Source organism: Calypte anna, chromosome 1 (assembly GCF_003957555.1).
Source record: "Calypte anna isolate BGI_N300 chromosome 1, bCalAnn1_v1.p, whole genome shotgun sequence".
NCBI lineage: Eukaryota > Metazoa > Chordata > Aves > Apodiformes > Trochilidae > Calypte > Calypte anna.
In genome coordinates, this window is record NC_044244.1 from 101,580,335 (window position 1) to 101,593,803 (window position 13,469).

The window sequence follows — 13,469 nt, forward strand, 5'->3', positions numbered from 1 at the left end:
GGGACAAAATACAGTTGCAAAGCATGGTGGACACTTCTCATGGCAGCACACAATGAAGGCACAAGATTAAGCACCAAGCACTGTGACAAACTCTGTGAGTAATACACTTCAACTCCCATGTATATACACCGTTTCCTTGCAAGAACCAGAGCATCATCCACAGAGCCACTTGTTCCTTGAGGTTCTGTGCAAAGCTTGAGAAAGATCACCTTCCACTGACACACATAGAGTTGATCTCGTGGAGAGTTAGTAGTGTAGAAGTGTCTGGTGGAGAGTTTTCTGGTGTACAGTTGTCCAGTGGCTAGCTGGTTGCAAGAAAGTTGGCAAAGGCAATTTGTCCTAGTCCCTCTTACATTATGAAAAAGACAGTGTATTAAATTTCCTATAAGAATCCTTTCAATTTGAAACCTTAAATGCATGCACAAAATTTTTGTACCTTTTTTGAAATTATTAATTGTATGGAAAATATAAAACTACTGTTAGACAAGCTTATATTTGTGAGTCATTAAAATATCTTAAATGAGGTTTTACAGTTGATTAAAATTTACATTGCAATCTATTCAGTATGGTCATTGTATTTTGTTTTTTTTTTCATATCATAAATATTACTATACTATACTACTGTTAGGAAATTGACGGAGATTCAAAGACAGTTCTATATTTAAACTTTTCATTCATATATGAAGACTGTATTTTACCTGCACCCCTCTAATTTCGATAAGAACCTACCTATTTAGTGTAGGTTAAAAAAGAAATCTGAGAACTCTTTAGGAAGCATCCCTCCTTCTGTCTTTGTAAAATTAATTCCTTTATGAATTAGGCTTTTAGCCTTTGCCTCACTGAAGTACAGGTAACATTACAGTGACGAATTTCATGCAGTAAGTTAAAATAACATTGTTGCAGCTTTTTTGTGCACAAAAGTCAATCTTATTTGTAGATCTACATAAAAGGATCAATTAACATTATATCAAAAACATTGAAAACCCCAAATATTTTAAAACAAGTAAGTCTAGCTGTATATTTATTTTATCTACAGTTCTAAATCCCTAACCTCATCAAGTTGTAATTTTGAAGACATCACTAGGTTTTGGTTTTGTTTGAAGAATGTTTATCCTCTAAATTTTGCTCTCTTGAACACAGTTCATTATATTCCAATGCAGCACAATTTTTTCCTGTACTGTGTGATCAAAAAACAAATTTTTATTTGGCATATATTTAGCTTTTTCCCACCATTCTTTGTTTTTCATTTACTTCACTACCAGTAATTGAAGAAACATAGTCACAGACTGTAGGCAGCTCCAAATTTGAGGACCCTATTCAAGCCTTCAAGCCTCCTGATCTGGTGGTACGTTCTCAGAAACTGCTTTAGAATAATTTATTTCTTGTCTGGCAGGCTAGTCCCCCATTGGGGACTCTCAAAAAAAAAGAAAAAAAAATCCATACATGGTAATCAGGTTGTTGAATAGCTTAAATACATTAGCAGTCAGACAAACAGCAAAACAGCAATACTGGTCTCCATCTTTTCTCAGTGAGTTGCTGAATGCTGTTCTCCAAGCAGCCTTATGTCTATGACCACTATCCTGTGCTCTAGAAATATTTACTTGTAAATTCTTGTGCAACTTTTTGCAATGTCTCAAAGTTATGTGAATGTGTTGTGTCAAATAATGAAGCTTGACCCATGGTCAAATCTCCCCTTCTTTAAAGATTTCCATCCAGCTAGCAGAAGCTGAAAATAACCTGTTCAAACTGCTGACCAAGCTATGTTCAGTGCCATAGGAAGAAATGTTCTTATGCTTTGTAATCAGTGATCACAGATTACATCATTGATAAGTACTTTTTGAGAAAGATTTCTAGCTCTGCTTCCAAACAAGCTGAAGAATCTATTTTTGTGATAAAAGCAAGTTCAGTAAAGCTAAATATTGATCCTGGCTTCCATGGTTTGCTTTATGAAGATTGTTGGCAACGTAATGCTTGGTGCTCTACTTCTCAGTAATTTATGAGTATCTGTAGAATTTTGATAGTACATAAAATTATATCTTCTTGAAAAACTATCATGAAGACTTTGCTGGCATATTTAGGTCACCTCATACACTTCTTCAGTATTTTATACTTGCAGCATCCTGTTTAATTTTGTCAGTTATTGTGTTGCTTCTTATAACTTGAATTTTGATTATTTTTTAAAGTTTTTCAAAATTTCTGCATTGTTAAGACAACACACTTCATCATACTGAAATAAATCTGAAACAATTGCTTGTGATTATGCTTTGGTAGGGGAAAGAAGGCACAGGGTCTTTTGACAGCACATTTAAGTATGAAATGCAAGTTATTACTTGGGAAACCTCTGCAGTCTACTTTTGATCCCAATTATCCAGTCTCTCCTAATTTTTTCTTTAACTTCTGCCATATAAACACACAGGAGAGGTCCCTGCCAACCTGACATTCTATAAGTCTATAATTCCATGAGATAGACTAGTCTTTTCTTTATAAAGTTAGTTATTTGGTGCTTGTTTTATTTTAAAGTCTAGTTAATACATGTTGCAGCCTTGACTGCCTTTCTTGTCAAACCTGAAATACAGGTTAAGACTATATTGAAACAATTAACTAAAGAAATTGCTTCTATTTGATATGCATGTATATAAAATCAAAACTTGAGCCATGTGTTCTTTGCATGAAATATATTCTTTAATTTTTTTCTTGTTTTAAATATTTCAACAGGCATATTAAGCCCTTTTGTAAAATCAAATATTCTACAGTTCTTGTGTCAGAGACTATGGAAGGAATGAAATTTCTTTTGAACATTATAGTTTGGGAAAACATATTTCAAGGTTAAATTTGATTAATTTTTGAAGATTTTTCAAACTTTTGGATTCTAAGGAGATTTTTTTCCTTTTAAAGTTTCTTTTATAAATATAACTATTCTTTCTTGTTTTTATATAAAATTTTGACTTAAGAACATCTGTGGGATTTTTCAAGAAAATACATGCTTTACATTAATTTGAGAATTTCTTAAGGAGATATAGCTGTGGAAATAAATTATAATATTTTTCATTTCAAAAATGTTTTATTTTTCCCTATAATATTAGCATTCTCTAGAGAAAAAAAATATTCTAATACATTTTCTGAAGTGAATTATGCCTTCAAAAGTTTATTTTGATTTGATTTTCTGCTCACAGAACATAAAGAGGTTTCTTTTTCCTTTCATTTCTTTCTTTCAAATCTCTAGTAAAACTTATCTTTTACTTGTAGTGAAGTGTACCTGCATCTCCAGGGTTTTTTTTGTTTTTTTCTTTTCTTTCATTCCTGTTTAGATACTCTTATTTGATTTAGAAAGATACCTCTGTGGACACATGCTTTTTCTTCCATTACGTACTCTGGTTGAATGCAATAACCTTCCTTGTGAGAAATAGCCTTAATCCTGCTTTATGGTTCTATTGTATTTTAGAACCATAATCTTACTAGTGAAACACACTTTTATGTATTACTTGAACACTATTCTGGAATAATATTGTAGCCATAATAATGATTTTGTTGATCTGTATATACTTCAGTATTTGCTATGTTTTCATGTACATATTTTCAATTTTCTATTTCTTGACAGGTAAGCCTTGTTTTAACTTAACAAAGTAATCTTATTGTCTAAAGCTTAAAGATCTCATATGCTTTGTTATAACTTATTAATTGTACCTTTATGGATACCTTGGCTTGAATTACCTCCTATTTATCAGTCAAAAATCTTTAAATATTAGGAGGGGAAAAAATAGTAATTTGGGTAAATAATAAGTAATATTAAAAAATATAATTTGAGACTGCAGTATTGGTGCACTTCACATGAGATATTTTTGAATTCACAAAATCAGAGATAAGATAGTTCTACTTCAAAGACCAAAAATTCTACTCTATATGTTAGTACAGCTCCCATGGGTATCCTTGTGGCAGAATTTTCATTTAACACAATTAACCTAAATTAATGTCAGCTCTGTGTATAGTTAATTATATTATCAATCTGTCTCCTTAATGTTAGTTTGTGTTTACAAGTTTTTTATGATATTAGCTGAAGAAAGAGACCTATAAAACCTGTGGATTCTTAGTTTGGATTTTAAAACATCCAGCATGTTTGGACTCATAAGGAGAACACAAGAGCCATGAAGACTGTATCAAAATGTAATTGAGAAACATTTAATTTCTTCCAATGAATTTATTTCACTCTGTTTCTTTTTTTCTACTTGTGTTGGCTATCTTCTTATTTACTGTGATCTTTAACAAAAAGCAGATTCTTTATGTGAAGAAAAGCTTGATGAAAATATTGTGGTAAAAATATCACTTTGGTTTGCATTTTTCTGTTTCTTCATTTTGTTTTTACAGTACAGATAACCTTGAGTATAGTATAACTTCATGCATACCTGGCTCAGTCCTCTCCCTTAGCTGCTGTATATGCAATCTGTGCGACCTCCTTCTTACTCTAAATTTATACTTACAGATTTTGAATAGAGAGCCTAATACCTAACTGGAATAAATGAGTTGGTGAAACTGCTGGATTAAACAAGTCTGTTGCACGTCGATTTTCATCCATGCTGTTTTAAGAGTCAACCTCCTAAATTATATTTTGAACAACAATTTCATGTACATTTTTTTGTGAAATGTGACAATAAACTAAAAGAGAATTTTACACTGATGGGTTAGCACACAGCACCCATATCCAGGGATCACTGTGGAAAATACTTCCTAAGGACATAGAATTTGCATCAGGAATCATAGGACTTTACTATTCAGTTCACCACCTTTTAAGTTCACCCCCCCTTTAAGGACTGTAGTAAGAGAAAGAAAATAAATCACACTTGAAACAGATGCTTAAAATGGAACAAAATATAAGAGGAACTGTAAGCTTTGATGTAGCTAGCTGTTTGACCTTCAGCAAGATAAAGTTCTACTCAAGCTATCCTCAACATCCACCTGCCTCATGACTTTTTCACAGATCCAAAGCTGAAAATGACCTCCAAGATCTCTGTATTCAACTATCAGCATCCCACCCTGAATAAAATATATGTATCAATATCAGTATCACCCACTAGAGCATGTCCTGAAGTGCCACATCTACGTGTTTCTTTAATACTTCCAGGGATGATGACTCCACCTTCTCCTTGGGCAGCCCATTTCAATAGCTAACTATTCCCTCAGTAAAGAAATTCTTCCTCAGACCTAGTTGAAACCTCCCCTGGGGCAACTTCAAGCCATTTCCTCTGGTCCTATCACTGTTTCCTCGAAAGAAGAGGCCAGCAACCATTCCTCTAGAACCTCCTTTCTTGTACTTGTAGATCCATATGTCTCCTCTCAGCCTCCTCTTCTCAAACTAAACATTCCCATTTCACTCAGCCTCTCTTCATAAGTCTTTTTCTCCAGACCCTTCACTAGCTTGGTTGACCTTCTCTGAAGTTGCTCCAGAAACTCAGTATCTTTCTTGTAGAGAGGGGCCCAGAACTGAGCACAGTACTTGAGTACTCGAGTCTCACCAATGCCTTGTGAGGCCAAGGGACCTATTTTAGTATGATATTAAGCTTCCCTGTGTTTTTGTTCTTTCTCCTTATCAATTCCCACTTGTGATGTTTTGTGACATCACTAAATCACCCTAGATTTTTTTTTTCCACCCTCCCTATTTTAAAAGTTATGTTAGTTAAGAGAAACACAGTTGAAAAAACAAGCCTTTTCTTTTCTGGATTACTGTGTGGAAGAAGAGTGCTTCAGCTATCATATTGGGAATCTGAGTCATACACATTTCATAACAGATGTATTTCATAGTTACATGTGTCTATTAATTTAGATATATATATATAAAATCATGTCTAGGTAGATACATATTCCCAAATCTGTCCAGCTCACATTTATATACATAGTTAAAACTACAAAGAAGGACAAAAAACATGTACTCTTTGACTAGAATATGGGTTATTAGTATATCATTTCTGACTGTCATATAATTGTTACATAAATTGTTGGGGTTTTTTCCGTAGATTTGTTTTTTAATTAAAAGCAAGCTTTTCCTCTCCCCAACAAGCTGTGCAACAGCAAATAATATTTATGCTCTAGTTCTATTCCTACGGGATAAATAGTAGTTAGGTGGCTAACTCTTACTGAATTTCAATGCAAGCTAGACACATCTGTGTCTTTGCAGATTTCTCCCTTACAGAAACTTAGCTTTTTAGCTATAGCACATTCTTTCCCTTACTAGCATTAGGGAGCACCATTAAAATTAGAAACATCCAATGAAATCTTAATGAGAAACATGAGACAATATATCATAATCTGATATAATGATACCTATTAGAATGTTAGAGCTCAACTCATCAGTAGTACACTTATGAATACTTATCTTCATTTTTTGTGGAATTTTTATAATTTAATGGATGGATGTAATCACTGAGAAGCCTGAAAGAAATACCTGATTTAAGACTGACCCTGACTGACCATTAAATTGTGATATAATAAATGTTTCAGGCAAGAGTAGTTTACAGAGGGAGTAGGATTTTTTGTTTCTGTACTTACAACTGCAGAGTGAGAAAGTACAGTAATTCTTGCAATCCTTGTTGTTTTCTGATAATAACAGTAAAAGGATGTCTGTTATTGACAGGAATTTGGACAGAATGATGTGATCAGTATTCTCCACCTCTACATTGTTGGTTTTTTTTTGCCTGATAACGCTAATGGACACCTAGTTGCTGAAATTTTCAGTACTTATTGCATGTATCTTAATCAAAGGTGGTTTTTTTCTTTTTCAATTATACAATAGAGACATTAGAATGATAAATAATACAATACTGAGGTTGTTCTGAAGGTAGTTTCAGAAAAGGATTCCACATGCACAACAGCACATACTTTTACATCTCTCTGAAATATAGTTTCATGGAATTCCTGGGGATGAATATATTTAGAGGACTCACTTGTTTGTACAATCGCTATCTAGAACAACTTGGCAGAATTCATAGGGCTCCGTCAATCACAGATAGCTGCCATGGGTTGGGGTTTTTTTTATGCATTAATAATCATAGTAGTAGTTCAAAAAAAAAAAAAAAAAAAAAAAAAAGAAAGAAAACAACATAGTTCTGTGGTTCAAAATACCCAGAGAATGTGATTTTAGTAGTCTACAGTGAATGAAAGAATGGCATAACACTGTAACAGCCAACAACTAAAAATTTAAAAGTACTTCTTTTCAGTGTTTTTTCTTAAAATATACCCTTTTCTCTTATTGCCTATTTCTTTTTCTATTTCCCATTTTCTGCTACTGGTCCTTATCTGTTTTCCCTTTCATCTCTTTCTTCTTCGTACTTACTTATTTTCTCTTCCTCTTTCTTCTTGACAATCTCATTACATTTATTTTTATAAATTTTCTTTGGAAGGGAGAGAACACTATTAGCAGTCCTGAGATTTCCGTAGTTATGAATTTCCAGTAATGAATGTCTTTTCTATCAGGGTTCTACATTAAAGCAAATAAGCTGGAGCATTAAAGCATGGCTTAAGCCAAATGCTAATTTTCCCTTTAAAGGTGCTGCTTCAGTCTCAGTTGCATTAGGGGAATGGACACTATTTTCTGCAGTCAGAACTACATCAGGTCCCTCTCTTCCCTTTGTTTAGTAATTCTCCTTCCCACTCTTTCACTGGGTCATATAGGTCATGCGGTTTGAAAATACATAGTGTGAGAGTGCAGCATTATTATTTATTGGCTTATACATACACAATAGAAAGCTTAGACTAAAAAGATCCTAGGCTTAGCATTAATAGGCTCACTGTCCCTGATGGAAGACTTGATGAGTTCTTGTTGACCAGTCAGCCATCAATCATCAGCCTCTCTTGTTACTAGGACATCCTTAATGTTACTGAAGTATTATGTTTCCTTGTTTTTCAAATGCCACCTCAAGGGCTTTATAAGTTCTCTCATCAGTGCTTACTTTCTCATTTTGTATGGCTTTAGCTCATATACTTCCTCATGCCTTAAAATCAGTTTCTCACTGAGCCAAGGTTACAGGGTTGTAATGCAACCCGCCTGGGGTCCCCTCCAAGATCTGCCAGCATCTCGATTCCTCTGGCAGTGTCTGAAGAAGAGAATTCTTGCCCACATCGAGTCACTGCTCCTGTGCAACAAAGAGCAATCTTTCCTCCAGAGCTTCTGAAGTCACAGCAGCCACATTTAATTCTTGTACAGTATGAGCCCCTTAAGCAGAATCATTTCAGCTATTCTTAGATTATCTATCTAAGCTTACGTCATTCTCTTGAGCCTGAAAATTTCTACTGAAGATATATTTTCCTCTGCAGCTTTTCAGCATTTCCCTCTGTCTCTGTTGTTTACATGTGTTGTTTTTTACAATTTATTTGGAAATGACCTAACCAAGGAAAATGTATAAAATTCTTCTGTCTTAGGAAAATGTTGGATTTAGGATTTTTAGTTATCCTCTGTTGGTGGCTTTCTAAGCTAAAATCTCAGTGTTAATGCAGAGAGGGGGGAAAAAAAGGAAAACAAAGCAACAAAAAACCCCAAAAAACAGTTACATAGATTTTATCATGGAAAATGCTTTTAGCAGATTCTCTCTGTCACACAATATTTCACAAAAATATCTCTGTTTAAAACGATTGCAAAATAGAGCAGAATAAAAAGAAAGAACACATCATGTTTGAGAAAGTAGTAGAATTTTGGGGGGAATGAAAATTTTGAAAGGTGGTGTTTGCTTGTCTGAAGAAAATGGGGTTCAGTCTACCAAAAGTAAGAGCAATATAATTTTTTTTGCCATCTCCATTGCTTAAAAAAAATTCATTTCCTCAACAAATACTGAATAAAACAGAAAAGACAGCTCAAAGGCTGAGCTGTCTGCTAGGATTTTAGACACACTGACTGGGCCAGTGAAGTGATACATAGCTGCTAGGAGTTACTCCATTCCTAAACACTAGTTCAGGGCTTTTGTACTGGGGGCATTTTGTACCTGACCATGGGTAAGCTAGATTGTTCCCCAGATTCAGTAAAGCAATGTCTACTTCAGTGTAAGCCTGCACACATGTTTTGCCTATGCTCCAGCATTATCAGGCTACATAAATCCATTCTAAAACCAAGCTAATGTAGGTGTTTATCACTAGGCTTGTGTAACTTCTGTGTAGTTCTGCAAAAATAATTCTTTTCACCTCCTGCTCCCAGTATAAAGTCAGGAATATTGAGCAACGCTAATTTTTCAATATATCCTATTACACAGTGGCAGAGAAGATAAAATAAGGTTTCAGCCAGAGCAGACATTCCAAAATTATCTCTAGTTATCTGTTTCAGGTACTGATGATTACATAGTCATAGCCATGTGCAGTTCAGCAATTTCAGTGAAAAGCTGAGCCTGGAAGAAGGGAGTTGGGGGGGAAGATATTTGAGGATTTGGTTTGATTCCTCATTACTCTATTTTGATTTTTGAATGGTAATAAATTGTGTTAATTTTCTCCAAGTCAAGTTTGTTCTGCCTATGATGATAATTGGCGAATGGTCTCTTCCCATCCTTATCAGTTCCCTTGAGCCTTTCACTACAGATTCTCCTCTATGTTCATCTGAGAAGGGGAGTGATAAAGCAGCTTTAGTGACACCTGGCCTCTAGCAAGGGTCAACTCACTACAGTCCTACTGATAAAAGGAGGTGGTTAGGACTCTTGTGTTAACTCAAAACAACATGGTTTCTTAACATTTCTTTGACAAACTTCAAACTTAGTAAACAAGAAGCCTTTGAAGTTATACTAGGGAAGTATTCTTTTAACAGGTATGAAAAGATCATGTCATCTTTTAGAGTATTTTAATAGGAAAAATAGGGTGATTTAAGTTGTATCAAAATGTGATAATCAGTGTCATTAGAGAGTTACCTTATTTTGATTTTTTTCACAGAAATACACTCAGGCTTTCCTTCTCCCTCCACACCCCTCCCCCCCTCAGTTACTCGAGAAGTAGTGTAAATGTGCATCTCTATGAAATGTAAGAAAATTAATGAGTCATCTTAGAGAATTGTTTAGTCAGGTTATATAGATGCAAAGCTCCATGATAAGTTTTCAGACAAAGATTTGATTAGCAATCCTTTCATTTTCTTTCTATACAAACTTTTCAGGACTACACTGGGGTCATCAATATGCACACCAGATAAATAGAAACTCTGTTTGAAGGAGGTAATTCAGTTCCTCTCTTCTTGAGAGACACAACCAGGAGTACCGTGTCTGGCTCTGAAATCCTCAATACAGGAAAGATGTAGACCAGATGCAACAGGTCGAAAAGAGACCATGAAAATAGAACACCTCCCCTGTGAAGAAAAGCTGAGAGAGATGGAGTGGTTCAACCTTGAGAAGAGACAGCTGTTGGAAGACATTATTGCAAACTTCCAGTATTTTGAGGGGGTTTATGAGAAATATGGGGACATAATTTTATCAGGGTTTGTTGCAATAGGACATGAGGTAACGGTTTTAAACTAAAATAGGGTAGAGATAAACAAGATATAAGGAAGAAATTCTTGATGGTGAGGTTGGTAAAACATTGAAACAGGTTGCCCAGAGAGGTCACAGATGCCTCATCTCTGAAAATACTCTAGGTCAGGTTGCTCTGAGCAACCAGACTGAGTTGAAGGTACCCCTCCTCACTGCAGGGAGGTAGGAGTAGATGACTTTTAAGGTCCCTCCCAACATAAATATTCTATAATTTTGTGGTTCTGTTAATAAATATTAATGTCTTTAAGAGAAAAATTCAGTCAAAAAAGAATACTCCCATCCAAAAAAACCCTCAAAATATCCCTGCCAAAACCCCCAAAATTCCAAAGCAGCACTGCAGTCTTAATGACAGTTCTTACTAGACCTTTTTCCATGCTAGGAAAAATATATAGCCTAAACCGTTCTTGGTGTGCTGGTTATTCAGAAGTAATTTCTTTCACTAACACACTGTGTTTATAGTTAGATCTAAAACTAGGATTTTGTTATTAGTTACACATGCAAAACAGCTACATTCTTCAATTTACTGATTCTGAACAGAATAAATATTCTCACTTTAAAGTTCCAGTTCCTAATTAAGGTTTTGTAAAGTTCTTATTTTGGGTACTCTTTTTTATGTATGTTTCTTTACGTATCAGAGTGTTCCTGTTACTATTTAGCCTGACTCAGTCCTAACTTAAAATTACACAGGAGATTGCCCTAACCGAATTCCACTACTTTCCACTTAATTAAAAAAAAAAAAAAAAAAAAAAAAAGCTGATCGTGTGTTTTTATGGAACATCATTTTGCAGAGTGTTGCTGCCAAAATTAATGCCTGATCCTCATCATCATAGATGCATGTTTATTTCTTCATTCAGTAAACAACTGTTTTGAAATCTTAGAATTCAAGTAAAGACATGTATATGCATAAATTTGTTTGAAGATATCAGACTGCTATTTAGAGCAATTCAAATTCAAATATATTTCACTTGTCTTCCTGTTTTAATTCAAATTTTTCTATGCTATTTCAAGAAAAATGAAAAAAAAATATAACACAAATACAAATAAATAAGACACACAGCAAAAATAGGTATAATAAGTAATATTTTCTCAATCTGAGTTAAGACACATATCCTGAACTCTCCAAATTCTTGACTGTCTTCTCTGATTTTATATTACTATAGTCTCAGGGTCACCCTTGAGACTGTATTATGAAAAAATTCACTTTGATTTAGTAACAATGGTAGTAATATTCCAGGATTCATCCTCTCCCTTGAAATAACAAGTCTTTTTTTTTTCTTTTTTTTTTCTTTTCTTTTTATATTTTTTGTTTATTTATTTATTTATTTTACATTGTCTATGTGAAAAGTTAGATGAATTTATACAGATGTAAATGTCATGGGCTTCTCATGATCCAATACTGACAGACATGTAGACTTCTCTATCAATGAAACTTTCTCTGCAAAAATAGAATAGCTAGAATAAAGCCAGAAATTAAAGCAGTTTGAAACAGATTATATGTGTACATATGTGTTTGGGAATATATATATATTTAATTAAAAAAGCCAAGAGACATGGAAGTGAAGAGCAATGAGGAAGACTTTATTCACATTTTTTTTACTCAGTCTACCAGTTGTTGGGGAAAGTACCTCCAGCTAATTAAAAAAATACTGACTAAATTCTAGCTTTGTGTAATGCTAGTTTAACCCTATAGTGTTCTAGGGTGTCTGAAATTTCTACCCCTCTCTTTTGAGGTAAGAATTTCTTGAGGAATAAAAATCTAGGTTTTGTATTTTAATTGACAAACTTTTGTGATATATCTGTCTTGACACTGAAGTTAAATTGAGTGAGATACATTAGGGATTTCTGGCCAGTTTCAAAATTAATGGAATATGGAAAACAATTAGGGGTTAAACTGCAATCTCTTCCTTTTCCCTGATGATGTGGCAGACCAAAATTCACCAGGGTCCTCATGGCAAATAGTCAAATGAACATTTGAGAAAATATTTATTCTCAGTTGTTTCTTCTGCAAACAGTTTTGCAAACAAAAATTGTTTAATCATAGAAAAGAACCAAAGAAGCCAGTAAGTAGTCTGGCAAAATCTGTTCTCCTGGAAAAGCTTTGGGATTTTCAGTATCCATAGAAACTAAATAAACTATAACTTCCTATCTGTGAAAAGTTCTAAAGAAAGTAATATGGTCTTAATTTTAAAAAGTCTTTCCAGGTCTCCCAACTGTAGATCCTCAACATTTCTGACTGGATTTACGAACCTCTGAGAATTAGTCAGTGACAGGGAGGCCAGGATCAGCTGTTTACTCTTTGGGAACACCCCCTGAAGGTGAAGCAAGTTCCTTCAGCTCCCATCTCCTCTGAACAAAGATTGATCATTCTGAAACACGAGAAAGCATCAATTTTGATGATTTTCAGTCTGTAGCCTTAGAGATGTAAGGTTATTTCTAAGAAGTTTGTAAAAGGGGACTAAAATTTTCTTATTTTGATGATTGCTGACATTTGCTCTCCACAGGTCATAACATCCTCTGAAAAAATTCAGTAACACCAGATTATGATTGCTGCTTCCAACTAGTAATCCTTGTGCAGAAACCAATAATTTTCTTGAAAGAACAAATAAAGAGGAATCTTCAACCACCACCAGTTAGGATGAAATCACAGATAAGTAAAGTTTAAAACAAACAGAAAAGGACAAAACTATGGGACAGTGAAAAAAGTTGTACACCCAAATATATCATCTTTGACTGAAGATTTAAAGGGCTACAAAATTGGACCACGTGTCATATAACTTTTGTTAAGAGAGTTGCTATTTATTTTGTCTGATTTGTTCATGTTTCTCAAGAACATTACAAATTCTTGATAATGTTATTATTTGCTAACAGCTGCTTTTTTTCACTAGGATATCTTATTTTGGATAATCTGTTAGAAGTTTCTTTATCACAGTTCTTCCCACTGTCATGAGTGATCTGCCTATTCCCAAGCAGGATAATATGGAAAGTTCTTGA